The following is a 24,746-nucleotide window of genomic DNA, read 5'->3' as shown; positions in this document are numbered from 1 at the left end:
AGATTCATGTTATTAAACAGATCTGAACATTGAGATCAGTTTTGGCTGTTTCTTGGGCAAGTCACCAAATCTCCTAAGATGTTCGACGTTCCCTCAGAAGGGCTGTGACGGCCCGGACTTCAGCAGCACACAGAAGTGCCCTGACGCCTGCCTCTGAGGAGGTTCCCAGCTGGAACTGCCCTCTTTGTTCCTGAGGTGGGGGTGGGGGAGGCATTTTCTCCTGCGTAAGTGAGAAGCTCTTCCAAAGGGTCAGGTTCTTTTGACTCAGAGTCCAGGGTGGGTGTGTCACCTGCTGAGGTCTACACTGAGTCCAAAGGCACTTGGTTTGTACTGACTTGCATTCAGGGACAGTTCACCTCCTTGTGTTGGGCCCTTGACAAATGTTTTCTCAGTTGCAAAGCAGGCAGGGTCACAGCAGCCCTTCTGAGAAGCAGTGGGGGCAGGATTTGCATGCAGGTCTATCTGGCCTAGCCTGGGGACCGAGGTGGGCGAGGGGCAGGGCTGGAGCCCAGCTGGGTCCATTAAAGCCATTGCTGTTAAAAGCTTGCCGTCCTGTCTCTGCAAAGATACTGCCTTTCCTAAAATCGCCAAGAAAGAGAATGAGGCAGGCTGTGCTTTTTCTTATAAAAGGTAAATAAATGGCCCCAGATAAAAGGCTCTGAGCCCTGCACTTAAGAGCTAAGGGGAGGGAAAGGTTACATTTTTTTCATACTCAGGTGTCCCCATGGTAACATGAAAAATCCTTTCTACTCTGCAAACCACCCTTGCATTATCAAGACTCCCCAAGAAATGTTTGCCTGTTTGCAATCTTAGGTTAAAGAAAAATAGACGCATATACACAAGGCTTTCGGAGTGTTTACGTTTGAGAGCTTTTATTCTAGCAAAATCAACTCTGTTATCTCGCTCCCTGCGAACCCTCTCTCAAGGCTAGATAAGCAGCTCGCTGCCGGATGATTAACATCTGGAGGGCGCTGGGCTGCGGCCGACGGCGGCGGCAGGGCTGGCGCTTGCGGCCCTGAGTGCTCGCCCGGGAGGAGGGCCTCCCCGGGGCCCCGGCTCCAGTGCTGGGAATCAGAGCGCAGCTTTAACGGCACACGGAAAACAGTGACATGTGGGTGGAACCATGGGAACCATGGTGGGAAAGGTGCGTCTGAGAAAGCCGTCGATTTTTCCAGCAATTCTGTGCAGCCCAGACTCATTCTTCGAAAGTCCTAACAATCGTGTCTACCAATAGGTGGAAGCTCTGAGTTAGCACAGCCGGCAAGGAATGGCTAGGTAGGTGTTGCTTTCTGCTTAAAACAGTAGATCCAACACTTGCCATCTTCGTGTACTTTACAAACCAATAATATAGTTTAAAAAAATAAGAGCCAGAGGAGGCGCTTTCCATGCACTGGAACGCCCCAGTGAGCGTGCCTTGCGAAGCTGTGTGAGGGCCGAGCGCTAAGCAAGCAGGAGCGAGAGGCGACGCAGCGAGGAAAGGAGGCCGTGCACAGTCAGGGCCACACTCCCCCGAGGCGTGCCTGCAGACGCACGGCCCTCCCCGTGACCTCACAGACCCCCGCCTGCAGAGGACCTGGTGCGGGCCGTGCACCCGGACTCACAGGCTGCTCCCCACCCATCGTCCTGCGGCCAGAACCCCGTGTGTTACCTGGAAGGTGGTGGTCCCTCAACCATCACAAGCGGCAGCACGAAAAAACTGAAACAGCAACGACAAACCCAAGACGTACATCCCTTTGAGTGGATTTTGGTAACGGCCACATCCTAAGAAAGAGAAGAAATCACAGTGCCTGCCCTGGGCTCCCTGCAGACGAGACATGTTTAACTTTCAGAAAAGTCTGTGCAGTGAGAACTATTAGCCTTCTTTTAACGAGGAAACTGGGGCTCAGAGTGGTTAGGTGATACAGGACCCAAGCTACACACGAGGCCCAGGACAAGGGACAAGAGGAAAGAAGGCCGAGGAGCTGCTGCCGGCGCGCGGGACGCCGTCCGATCGCGAGTGCGCCCGGAGGAGAGAGCTTTGCCGCCAGCTGAGCCTGCATCGCGGCTCTTTCCCTTACTAACTGGCATTCAAAAGTTAGACAGCCCGTGTTTTCTAAGCTCCCCGTTGAAACGGAGAAGGTAATGTTTACTTCAGAGGGCGTTACACAAGCGAGTTTCAAAGAGCCTGCTTGGCCCGTTGTCCGGGGCAGGCAGCACTTCACGAGCAGTAGGGTTGGTCACTTGCTGCGAGCTCTTATCATTACAGGGACGCCATCTAGCCGACCAGTTAGCCCGTCTGTGGCATATCACGGCACAGTCGCTGGTTTTAGTGCAGATCTTCATGGGAAAGGCTTTCTGTGTTGTATGATGTTTGCACTGAATGTTGTAACAGTATCTCACCAAATTCTAAATGTAATAAAAACCTCTGCAAGTCTCCTCTATCAAAAGACGTGCAAGTGGAACAAGGAGCTCTCCCCTGTTCCCTGGCCTGAGGGGCGTGCGACCATGTGTTTCCATGGGGATATTTTATTGTGATGAGCTGGGAAGCCCCATAGAAAAGACGGGCAGGACCCCCAGGCAGGGCCACTACCCTCCTGCCAGCACCATCCGGTTCCCTGGCCCAGAGGCTCTCTCACTTTTTGCCTCCCAAACGGCTTACTTCTAGGAAAGTGGAACTTACCCCTAACATTCTATTGGTTCCCTGAGCTCCATCCTGATTGGTTATTTCTTTCACTCCTAATTGGTCCATTTCCCTCACTCCTGATTGGTCCATTCGTAGTATTTTCTTTGCATGGAGCTCACTCCTGATTGGTTACTTCTGTCACTCTTGATTGGTCCATTTCCCTCACTCCTGATTGGTTATTTCTACAAAGCTTGTTCCTAATTAGTCAACTTTTGTTATACCTTATTTGCATATGATGTTGCAAAGTGTAGACCGGCAGACTATAAAAGCTGGTGTAAACCTACAGATAGGGTCCAGAGCTTGGAGTGTTAACTCCTCTGGTCCTGCTGTAGTAAACGTGAGTTCTGCAACTCTCCAAGTGCTGCTTGGTCTCTCGCCTGGATCCGGGTTACTGTCACAACTGAGCTGTGACACATTTTTCTGCAGCAGTGATGACACCAGGCAGGTCTTCAGGTGGCAGTGCAACAAGCTTGGTGCCACAAGATGACCTCACAGGCAGGGTTTCCAGGCTTCAGGTTTTCTCTTAGTCTGGCTTACATCTGCTTCTTTGCTCACCAAACTGACCATCATTAGTCTAATAATTCAGTGTTGATTTTGAGATAAATTATTGCCAGTCTGGGTGCCTCTGTGAGCAGCTCCTTCTTTAACAGCAGTGACTACAGTGGAAGGTGTTCCGGAACTACTGTGTTTAATACAATCGCAGAAAAGCTCACAGCAGTGCTGGGAGGGAAGAGAACATTGAGCAGTTTATTACTGAAAATAAGGTAGCCCAGTTTGCTTAAGGAGCTGTGTGTGCACTCAGAAGGACTTGATAAGTTCACTCAAGATTGGTTTCTTGGATGGCAGAGGAACACAGTATCCAAGGAAACGTTCAGAAGATAGCTTCAGGTAAGTACCATATTGGGTCCATGTGACACTCCCCTTAGAATGTATGAGAAGAAATGCACTTACTATGTTTGATTCCAGAAATGAAGCCACTGCGGTCCATTCAAGGAGCACAGCAGGAGGGATGCAGGATGTCTGCTGTGGCCGGCCTCCGAGCCCCCGTGCAAGCCCTTCCTGGCCCTGGAGAGCCTTCCACCTGCGGCCCCGCTCAGCTCACACTCACCCTTCAAAACCAAGCTTCAGGTTCATTTTCAGGTGGAAGAATTTTTTGACTCTTTGTGAAAAAATAAATCACACCATGTATTGTTTCATTGCCTCACAAATACTATTTTTGACACATGTATTGCTATATATTGACATTTATTTGTTTAGAAGCCTATGTGGATTATACAGTGGATTACATAGTTGGAACGTCGAATCAAATAATGCCCTTTCCCTCAGGGATGAGATGACAGGAAGCCTTATGTGGGTGGTACTTAGACACTGACACTCAGCTCATAACAATGGCTGCTTTAGAGGGTGAGAAGGGATAGACTGGGACTTCAAAATGTAGAATAGATAAACAAGATTATACTGTACAGCACAGGGAAATATACATAAGATCTTATGGGAGCTCACAGAGAAAAAATGTGACCATGAATATATGTATGTTCATGTATAACTGAAAAATTGTGCTCTGCACTGTAGTTTGACAGAACATTGTAAAATTATTATAAATCAATAAAAATGTTAAAAAATAAAATACAAAATAAAAATGGTTGCTTTATTCTGTATTTATTTGTTCAATCATCCAGTTAACAATTGTATGAGCATCTGTTTATTATATGCCACATATGAGGCAAGTATCTGGAGGTGGAAAAGTGAATTAGGTTTCTCATTCTATTCACTAAGCTTGGTGGAAAAAACTTCCATTTAAGAAAAAACTTTTTTAGAAAGCATCAAGGATTTTTCATAGTGTAGACTGACTAATATTTTAACATAATCACTCTTCCCTGAATAACAGTATAACTGGTTTTTGTTTGTTTTTAGAAAGAGATAACTCAGAATTCATTCCTTTAAGGATGTGGAAAGTGTTTCAGTCATTATGCAAAGTAACCAGCCTGGAGCCTGAGAACAGAATTAGACCCTTACCTTTGTTCACCTAGATTTACTGTCCACTTCATCACGACGTCTAAATGCAGAGAGAGCGGCAGTACCAGCCTCTGCTTGGAGTTCCCCGGGGGAGCATCCCTGGAGCCTTGGCTTTCTTGTCCGAAACAAGTGCATTGGTGAAGGTGAGATGCCTCCACCTGGGAGACCTCCGAGCTGCATCCTCGTCTCCTGTGCAGTGACATAGCCACCACCAGCTGAGGGTGCGGGGGAGCTGGAGGACTGAGGGAGAGTTGGGAGAGAAGGGGGGAAAGAAAGCAGCCTTTATAGGTCTTACTCCACGTGGGCTGAGTCCACTTCCGTTACGGCAGCTCGAGCAGGGCTCCGTTTCCCAAGATGCATAACTAATGTGAAGCTGGGACCCAGATCTGTATCTCTGTGTCTAGTGCCCGCGTCTACACCCACGCCCACCACCCATCTAGCAGCGCATGTCGAGACTCCACAGTAAAATTCAAGAGTCACGGAGAGCGATGTGGAAACCATCCCAGGCTGGGCTTTGCCTGCTGGTCCCCCAGTCCCGGAGCTGCGTGCTGTGAAAGCAACTGTGGTAACTCACGTTTCAATGTGTCCAGGGACCACACTTTGAGAACCAAAGATACAGGTAACAGGGCCAAACTAAACGAGAAATGCCTGCCCCGTGTCCCAGTCCCCTTTCTCATCAGCAGAAATGTACTACGGCAGCAAATTCTCTCCCAGATTTTTCACGTGGCCTTTGACAAGTACTGTTTTCCCTTGCAGAGTCTAAGCATTTGTAGGGTTTCCGTTCACTAGGCTGCATCTATTATTGGGTGAATGAGATAGAAGAGAAATAGGAAAAAGCTGTACAAACTCAGATATACTCAATCTGACGTCTTAGGTGACCACTGCTGCCTTTCCAGCTGAATGTGTAAACGCTGTGTGTGTGCTTTGCCTAAACCCCCTTTAGGTAATAAGATAATTTCTGATTCTTTGCCCACTGATCTGGTATTTCAGCTTGTGAACCACTTGACAGGTTTTGCTTCTAAAAATGGAGAAATTCACAAGTTTTACCACGTTTGACCAACACTAGGGTGGGAGGCAGCGAATCCCAGGAAAGCACCTTGCAAGTGTGTGTCTCTCGTCTGCCCTTTTGTGCGTTTCTCCAAGGATTCCTGTGGGGACAGTCCTCCTCTCCAGGGTTTGGATTTCTTCCACCGTAGAAAAACTATATGCACAAAACTCTTGAATTGTTCTCTTAAACTTCCTTGCCAATGCTCTTTAAAAAATATTTTTTAATGGAATCATTTTGGTAACAAGTTCTCCTGTTCTTTCTCAAGGATCTGGTTCAAAGATCTTTTGTGTGATTTGTTGAGAGTTTGGTAGACTTGAAAATCAGAGGGAAACCAGAGATTACAAACAACGGTGGTACACCAGGCCCTTAACACTTATCACAAAGCCGACAGGCACACCTGGTAGTTGGTATGTATGGTCCCACTTCACAGAGGAGGAAACTGAGGTGGAGAGTGGAAGAGGAACTTAACCAGCTTCACACGGCCATGGAAGGTAGGTCAGGGACTCAATCTGCGTACAGCAGGCTTCCGAGACTTCACTGTGTGCTATTCTAGACTTAAATACCCAATGAGATAAATAGTATTCAAGGTACTCACTCATATTTTTCTATCTTGATCCAGAAAAATCACCTCCATGCATCCAAATGTGGTTCATAATCTCTTCCATTTGAATTGAAGAAGCCTCTATCAACATGTCACAAAGACGCATGAGAATAAACGATCTACATCAACTAACTGCTAATCAGAGTTTCTAGATATAAATCACGAATCTGGGCTCAGGGTTTCCCTCAGCATTGAAAAATCTAAATCTCCCTTTTTTTTTTTCTTTTTCTTAGTCACGTCCTTCCACAGAGGGCCTCAAACCTGCTGTCTTATCTTGCTATAATAGTCACCGGAAGATTCAGATCACTCACTTTTTGGCGTTTGCTAAGAACCTCCCTGGTACATGATTTTCAGTTGGGTGCCATGGTGATGCAGACAGAAACGGGAGAAGATTTCTAAACTTAGGAGCCACCAGATCACAGGAGGACATGAAATGACTATTTGAGTAGCCATTATTGCATATTAGCTACTGTTTTTAAAAAAGGAAGCAATGTCGTGAACGAGGTAGCATAAACGGCCGCGAGGCTTTAGGAGAAACGGTCCAGGCTGGCGGGATCGGGAGAACGGAGCCCGGCTGCTGTCCGGGAGCGCGGGGTCCCACTTCTGACATGCGCAGGGCCCCCCACTGCATTACAGGGACAGAATACTAACTTCACAATTCTATTAAGCTTTATTTAAAAATTTAAAAAGCCTCTCTATTAATATTCAATTTACTGTTGAGGCTGGTACTCTGATCTGGAACCAAATGCCATATTTGACACTTGAGTTGTGCGCGGGGAAGGACGGGATCCCAGGACCCAGAGGGACAGAAACCTCGCGTCCCCGCGCTCATCTGTCCTGCTGTATACGTCACAGAGAGGCTGGTAATACGATATACAGGTCATATTATTTTCTATTAATTAACAGAGAAATGTAATGGTGTTGCAGAGTCCTCAGTGGGAGCTGGACGGAGCCCACATTTCTCCCATCCCATGCTGGGTTCTGTTCCGGCCCCAGCGCCGACAGCGACCGCCTAAACCCACAGCGAGCAGCAAGACTCACTTACGGATCCACAGCCCCAGGTACCTGTCTTATGCTTCACCCTACGCGGTGTCGTGTAAAGATGTGTACGTGTAATGTATCGTTGGAAGGATGAATGAACAGTTAAAACCTAGAAATTATGTTTTCTTTTACAGTCTAAGTAAACTGAGACTAAATGTTAAATGATTCAGGTCAGTAGACCAAAACACGTTAAAGATAAGGACACAAGTTTTGAAGTTTTGCCGTGTGTATCCACCACAGTGTAAAAGTGGAAACGCCAAAGCCTACACTCATAGGAAAATTGATTTTAAAACATTAGCTCATAGTAACAGTACATGCATTTATTTTAAAAATAAATGTACATATTTTTATTATTATGGGGTGTGAATCAAAGATTTTTTTCTGACAAATAAGGTTACACGGTCAAAAAGGAAGTTACATGAAAGTTGGAGGTAACTGTGTACAAGGAAGGGCAAGATTCTGTACTCTGGTGGTCGCCATAATGACCCAGAATAATTTGCAAATGGTCCGGGGTTCTCTGAAGCCTGATTCCACCCTTCAGCCTCAGCGCTGTGCGTCACACCAAGTCATAATAGCTATTTGAAGTTAATTAGCCAATAAACGTTAAAAATAAAAGAGGTGCAGTTACATGAGAAATATTGTGAACTAGTTTATATTTTCTTTAAAAAAAGATCTTTGAGCAGAGCAAAATTACTATTCTAGATTGTCAATAAAATGAAAATTGAAGTGACTTGTATAAAAGGAGAAGCAAGTATTAAATCTCCCAAAGCATATGTACATATTTATACAAACAGCATCAAATGTTGTCACTTGGTTCAACAGCTGAAATTACATCAAGCGTATTTGTGCCTTCTTCCTTTTTCTCCTATAGTAATTATTTAACATCAAAATTATCATGTTTAAGTAATTACTTATTCTAATCACTTTAGGCAATGAGATATTTATACCTTTTTAACAGCAAATTCTTAATTCGCATATTAATCAAAACATGACTAATTTACAAGTTCAGTAACAGATATGAGTTATTCTAACAGAGGTCTTGTCCATAAAGGCCTCAGAAATTTATCAATTTTTGGAGATGTTCCTGGGCATCTAAACAAGGGCCCCACTGCCTGGTTAATGGACTAGGAAGACAGGTGAGAGTGAGAACCTCAGGCTCCTTCTCTGACCTCTCACCTGGCTCTGTCTAAAGTGCAGAGCAGCAAGGAGACACAGTTATGCCCCCAAAACCCCTGAAACCATGACCCATCAGCATCCTGAGACGGTGAGGCAGACGCCATCTACCTCAGCCCAATGCACACGGAATCTAAGGAGAGCAGGACTGTACGCAAAGTCAAGTCAGTTCACTTAGGGCTATGACAGCACACCCGCCAGAGCTGGAGGACAGGTGTGGCCGAGATTTAGAATGGGGTGTTCTCCCTCTGGGCCAATTTCAAAACATGCAAAGCCTTATAGAGCCAATAGGATTGTTTTTCAACTCAAGATGTGTTTTTCTGTCCTGAACACAGTAAAGTATGCCAAACGATTTATAAGCAGTTAACTAAAGTGAATGGTCCACGATCTTGGGGGAGAAAAACCTGACTCTATCTCCTCTCCTCTCTGACTGTTTACTTTCATCTTGCGTTTATCTCTTCAGCTTTGTCTTTTATACCAGTATTTCCTAGGTCGCCGGTGCCTGCAGCACAGTGTACCACGGCTAAAGAGGGAAAACTGGAGTCAGCTGATCTGTGAGGTGCACTGTGCCTAGCAAGGTGAGGTGAGCCATCAGTAAGCGCACGCTAGGAGGGGCACGGCCTGGTCCTGGAGCAGCAGCCCCCTAGCTGTCCCCACTGTCACCTAGCAGTCACAGCCGTGCCCACGCGTGATCTGCGGGCCACGGGAGCATCAGCAGTGGGGCAGCTGTGCTGTACCGCCCTTCCTGCCAGCCTTGTGACTGGTCCCGAGCTGTCACCAGAGCAACCCATGGGCAGGAGCCCCCAGCAGACCCAGGGGGGCTGACGGGGGAGAGTTAAGCTGAGGCAAGAAAACTAACATGGGTGCACATGTTGCTTTGCTTCATAGCCAAACTACTAGGATTTGGTCTTGTCTGAGTGTTTTCCTTTGCTTCTGCATTTTGTCATTTCTCTGCTTAAATTTATTCTTTCGATTAGAGTTTTTGTACAAACAAGAGGCAGGCGGAGGACACGGGGGGCTCTGTCCAGGGAAGGTCCCAGAGGGTCCTGCTCAGTTACAATCCGTCTCCTGCTTCCCAAACTGTTCTCTTTCTAGAAGCTAAAAGAAAGAAGCGCTCTAAATAGTATTTCTCCAGATGTGCGACCGACTAGCACGTTCCCTCAGCCTTCTCCCACCAGAAGTTGCCTTTCTCAGAGAATGTACATTGTCAAGTCAAAACTAAAGGTGACCCTCAGATATTTGGGGGGTGCAGTGTGACACAGGAATTGGCAAAGGGAAACTCAGTTAATTCAGTGAGACTTTAGTGTTGAGTGTCCTTGATTCCATTTCAGTTCTTAGAAAATGGATGAACAGGACGACTCAGTGAAACTCCCATCTCTTTATTCACGGGAGAGACTCACACAAATTTTAGGGCAAATAAAATAAACAAATACAAATTTACTGGCTTGGGGCAAAAAGTTAAGTGTTTTCTGTACAGGAAAAAATAATTTATAGCATGAAGGAGACCTGATTTTGGCACTCTACTACGGAATTACATCTGTTTAACATGTATTATGTTTGGTGACAGAGTAGACAAACTATAATATACAGCGATTTAACCAAACATGCAAAGCACAATATATCACTGTCTTTCACTAGCAAAGCTCAAAGAAGCCAGAACAGAATATCGCCAGATACATCCGCCATTTTTCTTAACCGACATACAGATGGGACCCGATTTTCACTGTGATGATGTATTTAACTTCTATTCTGTGATGTCGAGTAGACCATGATATTATCTTCAGTCATTGTTTACATAACAAAATGCTGTCTCCACAGTTACTTGTAGGGCTGAGTAAACATGAAATCCACATTCCAAAATCCAGGGGCAAAAAAATTTTCAACTTAAAAAATTTCTGAGTAATTCAGAAATATCTGGTCATTTAAAATCTATCTAAATGCCTTTCGAATGTGACAGTGGCTCTAGACAACTTTAATAACAAATTGTTCCAAACCCTGCCTTTCTGACCTCTCATCCCTGGCCTTTCGGAGCAATAATCATCCTCCCACCTTGCTGGTTTACGTCTTGCACGTACTGGTCTCTTCTGAAAGGCAGAGAAGGCAGAAACCATAGCCAAGAACTGCGCCCGTGCACGGGCAGCAGGCGAATGAGCTAACAGTGTGGTTCAACGCGGTCCCTTGGCATCGCCTCGTAAAATCTCCATGCAGATGGAATTCCTGCATTAGACTCCATAGGTTTCTTGTTCAGTTCCGATAGCAAGCCAGTACTGTGACCCTCAGAAGTTTTGGGATTGTGAAATAGGGAAGTAGGATAACTGTTATGAACCCATTTTCCAGATGAGCTCCCTGAGACTCAAAGTTTCCTCTTCATGTATGTTATCCAGTTGAAGAGGAAAATTTTGTCCCAGATAGATGAGAAACATTGTGCAAGTTTTCTATTCCTAGTATAAATTTAAATACCCTTTTGATGAGCTTTACATAGACACACACACACACACACACATGCTCCTCGGGGAAAATGCACATAACGTTTTAGGAACAGAGTACTTCTCTACTTATACATTCATCATTTTCTACCTAGAGGTATCAATTATTATGAACATTTTTAGGTTTTGATCTGAATTTTAAACCAGAAATCTAATACAAAGAAATATAGTAAATTCAATAATTATTAGGGGAACGTAAATGAAACCTTCCCTAACGGCACCCATTTTCTCAGAAGAGTAGGTCTTAACTGTATTTTAAAAGGGCATCAGAATGACAAGTATTTTGTGTGATTATCAGAAACGTTTAAAAACTGTTCCTGTACATAATTTCATGTTTTTCACAGTCCTCTAAGGTCGGTGGAGGCAGAGCTTATGTCTCCTGTTTCAGATGTAGGAGAGGAAGGCTCAGAGAGGCGCAGTACCTTGCCGTGAGCACACAGCAAGTGAACGTCACAGTGCGACCTGGGCCGGGGTCCTCACCGCCTGCGGAACCCCCTTCCCCTCCGCGGCGCTGTTGCTGGACTGCGGCCCATCCTGCGGGAAGGAAAGAAAGGCGATTGCAGAGGGAAGAATGAGCTGAATTAGAGACCAGGCTCACAGTGAAGGCCTGTGAGGCGTCTGACTGCGGCGCGAGTGAGCGCGGCGCCTGCGAAGCGCCCCCGGGGAGGGCTGTGCCGCCAAGGCGCTGCCCCCGCGGCGTCTGCTCGGCGGGGCTCTACTCACCTGCCTTCACAGCGACTCGTGCCCAGAAACGCATTCACTGCGGATTTACTGTGCCTGGAAAAGAGAGGGGAAGGCCTGAGTGTCCGTTAGCGCGAGACCAGCGCAGTAAACTGCACTGAGATTTGTGAAAACGGAGGTGGACCACTAGGTGTCTTTAAAGAACTACACCCAGCACGTAGCCCTACGGGGAGAAGGACTTACGCAGCCGTGTTTGTAGAATAATCTCATTCGTGCAGGAAAAAAAAATCCCTGAATCTGTATGTGCTTGTTTGTTTTCCTGCTCCGAGCACTCTGTTCACATCTCCAGAGCCGCTCGCAGCTTGGGCCCGGGAGGCGGGCCTGCGGGGGGGGGGGGGGGGGCTGCCCTCGGGCTGCCGGGAGCACGTGGCCGGTGCGGAGGTCCAGCCGGAGAAGAGAGGGGTGAGCGGGCGGCGGGAGGTCCGAGCGTCCCTGCCGCCCCTCCCTGGGCTCGCGCCCTCGGCCCCTGGGCCCCGGGCTGACGGCAGCCTCAGCGGCGTCCCAGCCTGTGGGTTTCCCTCTGTCCCACCCAGACCTCTGCAGGCGGACCTGCGCCAGATCCCCCTCGGAGGACCCTGGTGTGAGGGTTCCGCTCGTTTCCTGCTGGCAATCTGGCCGGAGCAATAGATTCACATCTCTAGGTGTGGTCACACGCGCACACATATTCCTTGTAGTGGGCGAACTGGGCCCCCACCGAGGATGCGTTCCTGCTCTGAGCCCTTGGCCCTTTGCAGAAGTCGTGAAATTAAGTGTCTGCAGATGAGATCATCCTAGGTTTAGGGTGGGTCTTAAACCCGACGACTGGTGCCCTCATGACAGAAAGGCAGAGAGAGAGCGGGGCCACACAGAGACACAGGGGAGGCAGCCATGAAGACAGAGGCAGACCCGGGGCGACGTGCCGCAAGCCAGGGTACGCCTGGAGCACTGCAACCTGGAGGGGGCAAGGAAGGACGCCCTCCTCCGCCATCCCGCCTTCGGAGAGAACATGGCCCCCCGACATCTTGATTCCAGACTTCTGGCTCCAGAGCTGAGAGAGAATGAGTGTCTGTTGCTTTAAGTCGCTCAGTCTGTGCGAATTTGCGCATGGAAACCACAGGAAATGACGCATACCTATATTCACATCAACATTTATATAGATGTTTTTAATATTAGCACAGAAGGTTCCTAGAAACAGTAGTCAGCACTGGCTGTGTGGGTCTCCTCTGAGAGTGGAGGCTGTCTGGTCCTCGTCGTTATCTGTGTGTGTGTGTGTGATTAGCATGGGCTTGCTTTGATGATTTATAAAAATAAATTAGAAGGAAAAAAAGAACCTAAAGCCCCCTTGGAAGAGTATATTCATTGGCTGTCAGTCCCGGCACTCGGCTGAGAACCCCCTTTTCCCGCACTCGGTGAGAGTGGCGTGTGAGCACCGGGTAGAAAATGCATGTTTTCCTTCTTTCCTTTCTTACGTGTGATTCTTTGATATTTGCAGGACCACCCATCTTAGACCTTCACAAACGTTGGTCAAAGAATCTGGTTCAGGCTTGCAGTAAGGAAGTTCTATGAACTCTATTCTTAGACATATCTGCATTTTAACTAAAACAAACAAATAAACAAGAGGCAGATTCATCACATAACGACACAGCAAAGAGAGGAGGAGGTTATACGCCATTGGCCGTAATAAACACAGTCCACGGGGTCACCCTTCTCTGTTGTCCCAAAGTTTATTCGAAGTCAATGCATGCATCTGAATTATTAAAGAATCAGCAGTCGCTGCCTTGTGGCTTTGTATGTATGATAATAGGTCTTCACACCCAGAAAAGTCTCAGTGTGCAATTTTGCAGCAGACTATAATTTAGGGAGCATTGAAATGAAGTCCAACATCTTTGTAAAAACGAGCGCTGTTTTTTGCAGCAGGGAATCGCTCTGGCATATTGCAGACACTACTGTTTACTTGCATGTAATAGCCAATTCCAAGCAGAAGAAAAACGTCGCACGGGAAGAGGACGGCACAACAGAAGTGATTTTCGTCCATTTACCTGAAAATAGTGCTACCATCTCAGGCCGCTCAGTCTTCCTCATGCATCCCCTTTCTTTCAAAACGTATCTTTTACATTTTTATTTCACATTATTCTAAAGACAAGGACCCTTTCAGCCCAGAGTATTTTGAAAGGAAATTTACTTTGTGCTGCTGGTGCAGGAATGAGGGTTTGGGTGGGATGGATTTAAATGCATCACTGAATTGAAGATCAGCAAGGAAACAGTGGTTCGAGCATTAGGGGAACACAGCCCACTCCTGTCAAATGCCCAGACAAAGACTGAAGAGATGAAACGATCCGTCCACTGGTGATGTTCTGTTGTCAATGTGCTAAATAACATCTTTGATTTCTTTTCATTGGGTTGATTATTTTCTGCTTGGAGGTGGTGGTTTTCTTTTGTTTCAATCATTCAGTTGACTTGGTGTTGCTTTGGTTCATTCACCCCGTCATCACTTTCTTCCTCCATCATCTGTGAGGCTCCAGCCCCTCTATAGGATGCGGAGGAGACAACAGTGAGGGGGGATGAGCACCATGTCATGCTGTCTTTGCCAAGGAATTTCTGAAATGCCCTGTCCAGCTGCACGGGCTGCAGAGTAAAGGGGACCTTAGCACCAGCTCAACCTCAGAAAGATCGTTCGCTGTCCTAATCCCAAGCCAAGCATCTTTACATCTCAGGCAAATTAACCTTCACTTTTTTTTTTTAACATAATGCTCATAGACTACCCGGCTTCAGTGAGACTCCAGCTAATGATACAATAGATATTCTTCCTATTCTAAGCTGGGTTTTGTTTTAATAAACTTAAAAAAAAATTAAAACAGTTTCACATTTCTAGGAAAATACTGAAAAGAGCGCTGAGATTCCGTCTATGCCCCAAACCCAGTTTTTCCTATTATTAATGCCTTACTATTTTGGTGCTTTTGTTACAATTAATAAGCTGATGTTGACACATTGTTATTAACTTAAGTCCACAGTTTTCTCATATTTCCCTCGCTTTTACCTGATGTCCTTTTCCCTGCTTCAGGATCTCACACTGCAGGCAGATGTAATGTCTCCTTAGGATTTTTAGATCAAGTAAAGTTCTCAGACATTCCCGTTTTGATGGCCTTCTCCCAGTTTTGAGTATTTTGTAGAATGTCCCATAATTGGGGTTGGTCTGAAGTTTTGTTATGATCAGACTGGGGGTGTGGTCTGGAGGAGGACGACCACAGACAGAGTGCCTTTCTCACCGCATCGTCTCCGGGGGGCGCATGGTCAACAGGACTTTCCTGTTGGTGCTGGTCTTTACCACCAGGCTGGGGCTGAGTCAGGCTTCCCCCTGTGGAGGTGGTGATTTATCCCCCGTCTACACTGCGCTCTTTGGAAGGAAGTCGCTCTGCTCAGAGACCTGGGGTTTAGTCTTAGCTCTGGAACCTGTTGCTTGTCAAGTATTTCAGACTCTTTGATCCTGTTATTCTGGTCTGTAAAATGGGGATAAAATGCTGGCCTTGAAAAGCGGTTCTAAGAGTGAGAAATTACGTACTTGGAGCCTGGACTGCAGCTCCTGGAGTGGTGCCTGGTAAGAAGTATGGTTTCATAAACAATACTTTTCCAAATTGATTTCGATGTCCAATTATCTGCCATTTACAAATGGAAACTCATGTCTCAAAGATATCATAACCTCAAATACTGAAATGTCATGCTGTGTGAAATGAATTTATTTATAAGTTGCTTATTTGTTTATTTCATTGAATTATAGTCAGTTACAATGTGTGAATTTCTGGTGCACAGCACAGTGTCCCCGTCATACATATACATACATATATTCGTTTTCATATTCTTTTTCATTAAAGGTTATTACAAGATATTAAATATAATTCCCTGTGCTATGTAAGTTGTTTATTTTTAATGACACTTTATGTATTTCAATACAGATGAAGCATTCAGAGCAGATCACCTCTGCTCGATATCTTCTCAGTTCTTCTGCCCACGTGAGATAATCTTAAGTGCCACTCACGTTCCCGGAGTTTAACACTGTCTCGAGCCCTCACAACCTGCCATGTAGGTAGCATCACTTCATGCAGATGTGGACTCAGGTTCGCAGAGGACATGACTTGTTGTAGGTCGCAGGCTGGCAAGTTGGAGACGTGCAGCCAGAGGGTCTCGCCTGAGCCTCCCGCGCAGAGCATCGCAGCCCGTCCGGGGGCTGCGCCCGAGGCCCAGTTGGAGCCCTCACTCAGCGCCTCGGGTGTGCTGCTCGACTCTCCCCTCTCCCCCTCATGGAGGATGTGCCGCGTGCACTGGCGATTTTTCTACAGAGGAAACACCTCCTCACTTCTCTCTCGTTTGCTTTGGCCAAGACTGAAAAGCAGCCCTTGGAGATGGTCTTAAACTTTATGTTTGGAAAAGTGAAGCAGCACGCTGAGGACAAGCAGAAAGCTAGCCTGGTCTGCTCCTCTGAGCAGTGGCAGCACAGAGAGGTGCCCACGGGTGTGTTACTAAATTTGAGCCTTCGGGGGCTTGCTCGCTACATTTATTTTACTTTTAATGTAAAGAGGAAATGATTTTTATATCAAAATGATATTTAATGAAAGGCTTGTGATCTTTATGTAAATAGAATAAGAACACAACAGCAGTAACCATCCCCCAATCTTTCCTTAGTTTATTTAATAAACACACGTATCGATTTGACCAAGAATCTTTTTCTGTAAATAAAACTGTGAAGTAGAAAACCTCATTACTGAATTCAGTTGCAGTCACGTTGCATCAGGCTGTAATTACCTTGTGATGTAATGTGCAGCAAAAAGTATAGCACACAAACCCTGGCTGCATATTTTATTGGACCATTGATTTAAGTGTATTTTCATCTTATTAATGGCTTAGGGTTGTTTGGAAAGCACCTCATAATAATTGTATGCTGTCCTTTCCCGTATTTATTGGTAAAGGGACTGTTACAATAAAATATTATGCAGAAAACTCTCTTAAATGTCAGCTGCTCTGAGATATACAACAGTGTAAAGTCACTGTGACAATTAATTAAAATCTGGGCACATTCTACTAGTACTAAAACTGGCAGAGGTGAATTACAAAAGCTGGGATACACATTTATTAGACGGACGTTTGATCCTGAGGCAGAAACTTGAAGCACTGTTGTATCACCTGTTAGGAAGGTGATTATCCCTGTTTACTAGAACGAAGATTTTCCTTCATTCCCCTAAAAAAAAAAAAAAAAGAGCCTTGAGCATCAGTATGTCCCACGTCCTGGATGAAAAATCAGAGCTAGGAGGGCCGGCAGGACCTTCACGCCAGCCCAGGCATCAAGGCAAGGTCACGAGTAAGAGCCCAGCTGTCAAGACGGGTTCGGGGCTTACCTCCGAGTCAGCGTGTTATTTCTTTGATGCAGCTAGTGTTCCATTGTATGGGCACATCCTATTGTGCTTGCCCTCTTACCAGTTGATGGAAATCTGGATGGTCTCCACTCTTCAGCTATGACAAATTATGCTGCCGTGAATATTTGTGGATGTAGATCCTCATTCAGTAGATTCTTGAAATAGACTTGCTGTGATGGATCTTAAATTTATGTTTAGCTTTTTGAGAAACTATTTCCAAAGTGGTTAAACCGTTTTACATTCCTCCAGAAATGTCTGAGGCTTTGAATCTCTCCACCAACACTTGCTTTGTTGGCCTTTTTCTTACCGCCATTCCGGTAGGTGCGGAGGTAACTCCCTGTGGTCTTAAATTAAACTTCCCCAGTGCCTGACTGTGTTGAGCACCTCTTCGTGCCCACTTTTGCCCCGTTTTTATTTTTGTTGTTTATCTTCTTTGAAATGAGGTAGCATTGTTTACATTTTCTGCACACGAGACTTTTGTCTAGTATATGACATGTCTGCTACGCCTCCCAGGGCTGCCGTTGCAAAGCACCGCAAAGGAGCGGCTTGAACAACCGAAGTGCGTTGCCTCGGTGCTCTGGAGACTGGAAATCTAAACGCAGAGTGTCTGCAGGCTGCTGCTTTCTGAGGGCCGCGAGCAAGAAGATTCTCCTGACTTCTCTCCTGGGCTTCCAAACAGCCATCTTCTCCCTGCGTTTCTTCGCACTCTCTTCCGTCTGTGTGTGTCTGTGTCCAAATTTCTGCTTTTCACGCGGACGTCAGTCATATGAAGTAGGGTTCACTCCCATGACCGTATTTTAACTTGATTAGCTCTGTGAGGGTCCTATTTCCAAAAAAGGTCACATTCTGAAGCGCTGCAAGTAATGCATATGTTACATATGAATTTGGGGGGTAATGTAATTCAATCTGTAATAATATTCATGTTTGTTCCCCAGGCTTCTATGATCTGAAGTTTGTTCCCCCTCGAAATTTATTAGTGTATTAACGTTGTCCCCTGATGTGGTGGTGATAGGAACGTAGGTCTTCGGATGGCGATTAGTTTATGAGAAAGGATCCCTCGTTACTGGAATTGGTTTCTTTATAAAAGAGACCCCAAGGAACCCCTTCACCCTTTCCGTCACGTGAAGGTACAGCGAGACCTAGGAAGTGGGCCCTCCCCAGACACACAATCTGCTGGGGCCTTGATGCTGGATTTCGCAGCTTCCAGACTGTGAGCAATAAACACCTACTGCTTAAGCCGCCCAGTCTGTGGCATTTTGTTACCGCAGCACCAAGGGTCTAAGATAAAGTACATGGGCTGCTTTTCATTGTTTTAATACAGTCCTCTGAACTGCAGGAGTCTTTTTTTATTTTTTTCAATTTTAATAAAGTCCAATCACTCATTTCTATACTTCTTGCCTTTGATACCTTGTCTAAGAAGTTTTTGCCTAATTCAAGGTCATGAAAATGTTCTCCTATTTTTCCTTCTAGAAGTTTTATAGTTTACATTTCTTATATTTAGATCTATGATCCCCTTTGAGTTACTTTTTTAACTATGTAAGGTGAAAACTGAATTCATTTTCTTTTTTAAGATACAGATGCCCAATTTCCCCAGCACCATTTTTGGAAAAACTGATCTTTTGTTGGATTGTTTTGGTACCTTCATCAAAAATCAATTACCTTTAAATGCAAGGGTTTCTTTCTGAGCCTTTAATTTTCTTGCATTGATCTGTATGCTCATTCTCATGACAGTACAGCACTGCTCTGATTACTGTAGCTTCATAACACATTTGAAGCTGGGTAGGGCATGCCCTTCAACTGTGCTCTTCTTAATGATAATTGTTTCTAATATTCTAAGTCCCAAGCACGTCCATATAGATTTTTAAAAACAGCCTTTTTAATTTATATATATATATATAAGCACTAGACGATTTAAAAAAATATATTGCATCGACTCTGTAGCTCTTTTGGGGAAGAATTGCTATTCTAATAATATTGTGCCTTCTGATTCACCACCATAGAAGTTGTCTCCTTTTATTTTATGCATTTTGAAGTTTCTCTCCATGATGTTTTATAAATTGTAATGTACAAATCTTGCTCTCTCTTTGCTTAATTTATTTCTAATTATTGTTTTCTTCATTAAGTTACTTTGAAAGGACTAGCATTCTTCATTCCACTTTCAGATTGTCTGTTGCTCATATGTAGACATGGTATCAGTCTCATGTTCAAACCTGCTTAACTCATTGTTATTTCTAGTTTTGTCCCTGGGGATATTCTACACTGATGTCATCTATGAATAAAGACAATTTTATTTTTTCCTTTCTAATGTGTGTGTTTTTAAAATTTTTCCATCCATCTTTTTTGTCTCCCCTCCCCCTCCCCCACAATTACTGCACTGGTTAGAACTTTCAGTACAATGTTGAATAAAAGTGGGGAGAGAAGACTTCATTTTGTTCCTGATTTTAGTGGAAAAGTAATTTGTTAATATTATTTATGAAGAAAAGGTGTCAGATTTTTTTCAAATGCTTTTTCTGCAGCTACTGAGATGGTATGTGTTTTGTTTTATATTTTACTCTATTAATACAGTATAGTATATTCATTGATTCTAGATGTTAAACCAACCTTGCATTCCAAAGATAAATCCCATTGATCATGGTATATAATCTTTTCTATGCTGCTGATTTTTGTTTGCTAATATCTTATTAGGGACTTTTGTGTATAAGTTTATGAAGGATATTGGCCTAGATGTATTTTTCTCTCATGATCTCTTTGTATGAGGGCATTGCTGGCGTCATAGAATGACTTAGGAAGTGTTCCTTCATTTTCTATAACCTGGAAACTTTATGAAGGATTGACACTATTTCTTCTTTAAATATTTGATAGAATTCACCAGTGACACTGTTTGGGTGTCAGCTTTTTAAGGGGCTAAGATTTTAAATTAGTATTTTACTTGTTTCCTTGTTAAACACATATTTATAAAATTAAATTCACCTAGAGTTATTTTCAGTAATTTGTTGCTCATACTTGATCTTGACTAGTTAAAGGTCTTTCAACTTTGTTGCTCGTTCCAAAACGTCAACTTTTGGTTCCACTGATTTTCTTTATTTTACCTTTCGTGTCGTATTGGTTTGGGTTCTGCCGTTATTATTCAATCCCTTCTGCTTATTTTGGGTTTAGTTTGCTTTCCTTCTTTGAACTTTCTTAAGATAAAATACTGTGTTGGTGTTGTTTCTTTTTTGATATAGATGCAGATACAAATTTTCATCAAATCATCATTTTACCTGCATCTCATATATTTGATATATTGTATTGCTGTTTTCATTCATTTTGAAGTATTTTAAAATTTCCTGTTATTTCTTATTTCTTGTTGATAAATAATAAAACATTTTAAAACATTATTTTTATTTTCCTCCAGCTTTTGAACATGACTCCATCCTAGAGATGCTTTCTGACTCCCACTGACATACTACAAGCCTGATCTTTCTCTGATTCCTAAAGCTGCCTCTTCTAAGACTCTGTTATGAGCTTAGGGGAGTCTTCACCTGCTTGTGACTTGCAGGACTATGTTGCATTACCTCCTGTATTTCTCATTCTTGTGGGGCTTTAAGGACTTTTTTGCATCTGCTTGTTACCCCTTAGATATGCAAAATTTATAATGTCTAAAACTGAACTTATGATTTACAATATATCCATATTTCTTACTGCACCATCATCTCAGTGAACAACGTTTCTATCCAAATAACAGTTATATCTGGATACATGAATACCATTCTTCACTCCCTGCGAATCACAGTCAAAATTTGATCACCAAGTACAATTTAATTTCCACTGTTACCCAGCCACCTCCTTCAGTCCATGTTTCTGGTTTGGACCACAATCACCACCTTTGACTTCTGTCTTTTCTCTCCATTTCCACTTACCTGTCTCGATCCCTCTCATCTTATATCTCAAGTTAGGTGTTCCCTACTTCAGGATTTCCTGAATTCCTTGCCCCAGTTAAGGCCTCATATTACTTTGTCATATTGTTTTGTCATTTCCTATTTAGTTGCCCAGTTAAACTCTAAGACATGGCAGGACTCACATCTGTCATGGTTGATGGCTGCATTCCTACTCTACTTATGGGCCTGACATGAGCGTGTTATTTGAATTTGAATGCATAAATTAGTCACACACATTTATACGTAAATAAATCTTTCCCTAGAGATTTTTAAAAGTTATCAATTTAAAATAGTTACTAACTAAAATAGCCTTCATTAAATCTATGTTTCTTAAAACTTTGGAGTTGGAGGTTATAAAGATGCAAATCAATAAATCACCTCCTTCCCACTTAGCTTGAGTTTCCCTCCCTGTGGTACAGGAAAAAAAAAATCTCAAATTTTGTCTAGAATAACAAGAAAAACGTGTTGAAAAATTTTGGGCAATAGTGATTTCTAATATAAAATGAAAGTGGATTAAAAATTACAACAATATGAAAAGAAATAAAACCAGAGGGATATTTTTCTATTAAAGATGTCAGTTTATATGCATATATGTATGCATATATGCAACATATCTGCATTGTTTCTGTATGTAATTCTCATTAATTTCAAAATGAAAGTATTTTTACATGTTAAAACTATATCAAAACATTTTAAAATATTAAAATACACTAAAAACATACATATTAAATACTTCTTGCACAGCCTAAACAAGAAAGTTTTTTCTGCCAAATTAAATTTAGAGGCTACATTTAAAAATTGAAATTGAAATTAAAAATTAAAATTATTAATTTTGGCCTTATTTCCATAAATCCACAACTGATAATAAAGGTTGACAAAAATTTCAGTTGTTATGATAAATGGTCAAAAGAAATTATGTTTGTGTGTGTATATATATAATACATTACATATATATATATATATTTGTGACAATGTGTGAGAGAGATAGAGAAAAAGGGAGAATTTTTCCAAAATTCAAGACCAAGGAATTCAAGGCTTGTAAATTAACTTTCCAATTTTAACTGTACCCAGAAGCTAACAAGCAGTACAAGAAACTGAGTACACAGTTCTAATACATCATGTTCTAAATGCAGAGGATCTCAATTATGTCTGGGATCTATTTTCTATTAAAATTATGCCTTAAGTAAAGCTCATTTCTTTAATATTTCTTTCTTTACTTGCTGATATTTAGTATGTGTAAAAATTAGATATAATTTCCTTTTGTCACACGTATATGAACTAGAAGTAGCCTATTTTACATTTGTCCTATTCTTTAAAAAAATAGAATTATGAGCTCACAAAGGAAAAGGAAAAAAAAATCCATGAAATTAGTCATTTGGAAATACATCTAATAGAGAAAAACTATCTCCAAGTGTAGAATGTATGTCCCGCTGACCACAATGATAAATCCACAAATTCAAATTTACTTGTATTAAGATTTTAATAAAGCTTATTATCTGAGCAGTCTGAAAGGCCCACTAATTCTTGGATTTTTAAGTATTTAAAGAATAGCTACCCTGAAAATAAAAGTAAGTTTAAAAAAATCATCAGTAACTTGCTCATTCCTGTGTGTATCTTTTACTTGTGTTAAATGATTAGTGTGTGTCAATAGTATAGTGTTGACATATATTCATGATATTTATACATCATTCTATTTGTCAGTTGAATGCATGAATTGCAGATGGCAATCTCTGGGCGTACCGTTCCATGGAGGGAGGCTTCGCTGTGGGAGGGGTCAGTAGATATCACACCCTGCCTCTTAGTTTTCCATTGTCCCGGCATAAGTTCCTACATTCAGAAGTCTCTGATACAAATGCGTATCTCTAAGAGATAGTTAAACATATTAGCTAAGTCTTTAATAATCAGCTAACATCACACTTGTAGGAAGCATCTTTGTGGAGATTCTAGAGTGACCACAGCCTTGGAGAGGCATCCGAGGTGTGAACTCTGACCAGGAGCAGAGCTTGCCTGGTGTGCACAGAAGTGTTTCTCTCTTGAAATTATCGATTCAACTCTCCTCATTCAGATTCTTATCCTTAGGAAGAAACCAGGAATTCCGGAATAATGAAAGATTGTACCAACCTCTAGTTTAAAAGATGACTCTGTGCCTGGCACCATGCTCAGTAATTTATACACATTGTCATGATTATTTTCATCTTCCTCTAAATTAAGTAAATCACCTCCAGTTCTTCCCAAAAGGAAATTAAAGCTTTGGAAGATCATGTAATACACTTGAAATTCCACAGTTAACAGGACAAAACAGGCTTCTCATGTAAGTGTATTTGTCTTCAAACTATGGGTTTTATTTGTTGCCATACTACAGACATGCCAAGACCAAGTGTTTGTTTAGAATTCAACTAATATTAGAAAATAATCTACAGTTTATTAAAGAGTCAGCTTACACACACACACACACACACACGCATATACGCACATACGCACATACGCACACACTCACTTGTACATATGTATCAAGTACGAACAGAACCTGTATCAGGATTCATTTGCTTTCATATCTTCTTTCGTATCTTCGGACAAAAAATATTTGTCTGACCCTTGGCCAATTGCCTTTTAAATTCTCCTTTCTGAGATCACAGCAGGTCCAGGAACAACTCATAATTTTCTCCAAATGGCTCTCTCACATGTCAGAAAGCTTGAAGTCATCATTGACATCTTATTTTTATTCCACCTGTCATGTCTAATCAATCTATCACCAAATACTCTTATTTTTTTGGGGGGGGAGGTAATTAGTTTTATTTATTTATTTTTAGAAGAGGTGCTGGGGATTGAACCCAGGACTTTGTGCCTGCTAAGCATGCGCTCTACCATTTGAGCTATACACCCCCACACACCAAATACTCTTAATTTTATCATGTAAATACTTTAATTCATGTACCTCTTTCCATCTTCGCTGCTCTTCCCAAGACCAAACAGTAATTAAGTCCTGCCTGGATTAGACAGTGTCACCAAGTGGTATCTGACAACCACTCTGATCCCCTTAAAATTTCTCTTCTCTAAATGCCAGTTAGACCAGGTGACCACCAACACTCAGCTCACCACCATCCAGATCATAACCCTTCAATGTCTCACGTGGCTTTGAGAACTGCTTCCTCCTGACCCTTTTCTACAGTCACTCACCACCCTCCCTAATTTTCCCTGCACTCCAGTCACACCAACCACACTCTGTTGTTAGCGTTTGCCTGGTTTCCTCTTTCCAGATGACTTTGGTCCTGGGCATGGTTCCCCACATTTAGGATGCTTGGCTTCATTTTAGAACTCTCCCCATCTTCACTTATTCTTCAGAACTCAGCACTTGACTAACTTCGTGATTATACATTCATCGGTGTGATTACTTGGTTAATTCTATGTTTTCCCCTAGATTTGACATTCCAAGTGTTGAGAAAATGTGCTTCTTGGTGTTCAATATTGTGCTTTCTGATTTTAGCACGTAACAGTATGTGCTCAGTATAGTGTCAAGAAATAAGCAAATAAAGAGAAAGATAAAAATGAAAAAAAAAGAGAAAAGAGAAAAAAAGTGGAATGAAGGAGAAAAAGTAAAAACAGGAAAATTACTTTGCCCACCTCCTGTTTGGATATTCTTCATTAATTATTAGTACTTTCATGCTTTTCTTCATTCC

General features: G+C 43.0%; 1 long non-coding RNA gene across 2 annotated transcripts; it reads left to right on the top strand.

Moving 5' to 3' along the window:
* The first annotated feature begins 1,587 nt into the window (after positions 1-1,587).
* LOC140685946 (uncharacterized) lies at positions 1,588-4,815 on the top strand. 2 transcript variants are annotated; one of them, XR_012059414.1, is made up of 3 exons: positions 1,588-2,118; positions 3,629-3,802; positions 4,693-4,815. It is a non-coding gene; the product is annotated as an uncharacterized lncRNA (long non-coding RNA). The 2 variants fall into 2 exon arrangements; XR_012059415.1 differs by lacking the exon at positions 4,693-4,815 and adding an exon at positions 3,313-3,550 and having other exon boundaries at positions 3,629-4,133.
* The last annotated feature ends 19,931 nt before the right edge of the window (positions 4,816-24,746 follow it).

Source organism: Vicugna pacos, chromosome 15 (genome assembly GCF_048564905.1).
Source record: "Vicugna pacos chromosome 15, VicPac4, whole genome shotgun sequence".
Classification (NCBI taxonomy): domain Eukaryota; kingdom Metazoa; phylum Chordata; class Mammalia; order Artiodactyla; family Camelidae; genus Vicugna; species Vicugna pacos.
The sequence above is the reverse complement of the archived record's forward strand: the minus strand, read 5'-3'. Positions and strand labels throughout refer to the sequence as shown.